Below are 1,372 nucleotides of genomic sequence, written 5' to 3'. Positions count from 1 at the left end.
GGGGGTGTGTCCTTATCAAACACATTTCTGTAGCGATGACATGAAACTGGTATTAGAGCCTAAATGGACTGCATGCTAAAGCTTGAGGTTTTTTGCTTTAAATTTTTTTTTTTTTTTTTTTTTGTGACAGTTTATCCCCAACAATGCAGCTCCTGACATCACTAGCACACAAACAGCTCCACTACAGCAAGGTGGCAATTTATGAAGGCTTCTCTGCAGACCAAAGGGAGCCTCATTTCTTAAGCCCTGTGACCTGGATAAGCAGTAGAAAATTGACACAATGTTAATATAATAAGCTTAACATCACAAATTCTAAGCCATTTTCCAACTTCAATACATCAGCATACATTTCCTGTCAGTTTGTTAAACACACCCAGGAGTCTAAATAACTCCACCCTGTTAGGCCTTTTAACTCTTTACTGCCAAACTGAGAACAAAGAACCTCTACTTTAAGAAAACTCCGTTTAACCTTATATCTGATTACCATGCAATATAAATGGATATTTCTTCACCTAACTGTATGGTTGTGCTACACCAATGGTCTGTATTTACTTAAAGTTGATATTTTCTTTGGTTCTTCATGTACTAAATCCTCACCATCACCATATACCTTTTGGAATGGCTTTCTGGATCCCGTGTTTAAATGTGCAAACCACATCAGATGTTCTGTCAGCCAGTGCAACCAACATCAGTGGAGTTTTTGCAATGCTTCGGAGGTTACTCATGTGATGTCATGCACACATTACTCAAGAGATGACATGATACATTGACAGATTGTTAGGAAAAAAATTGTATTCCCTGATTAGTGGAGGTTTCTGGCTATCACTGGATGGACTCGTTTGCAAAGATAATACTGTACCAAAAACCTAGTGAATGCTGTAGTTGATGAAAAATTGCCACAGTTACCTGCAATTTTTCATGTTTTTCTGCATATATCATTAGCCGAGCAATAGTAAACCTTAAAAGTACGACACAAACTCGAAGCAAAGAAGTAAAAGTTGTTTCTGAAGTCTGTGGTCCCCACATGCTTCAAGGGATCTACCATCATCCCTGTCCCCAGAACAACAAGCCCTCATGCCTGAATGACTACCGACCAATTGCGCTGACCTCGGTGGTTATGGTGTTCGAGAGGCTGTTGAAGAAAACCATCTCCTCCTCCATCCCAAACATCACAGATCCACTCCAGTTTGCCTACCGACCCAACAGATCCACGGAGGATGCCATCGCCCACGTCCTGCACACCACCCTTAGCCACGTGGACAAGAAACAGGGTAACTATGTGATAATGTTGTTTGTTGATTACAGCTCAGCGTTCAACACAATAGTGCCCGGTAGACTGTTCACAAAGCTGAGGGATCTAGGACTCAACAGC

Source organism: Pundamilia nyererei, unplaced genomic scaffold, assembly GCF_000239375.1.
Source record: "Pundamilia nyererei isolate P.nyererei 1_Seehausen unplaced genomic scaffold, PunNye1.0 scaffold00200, whole genome shotgun sequence".
Lineage (NCBI taxonomy): Eukaryota > Metazoa > Chordata > Actinopteri > Cichliformes > Cichlidae > Pundamilia > Pundamilia nyererei.
Note: the sequence above shows the minus strand (reverse complement) of the source record.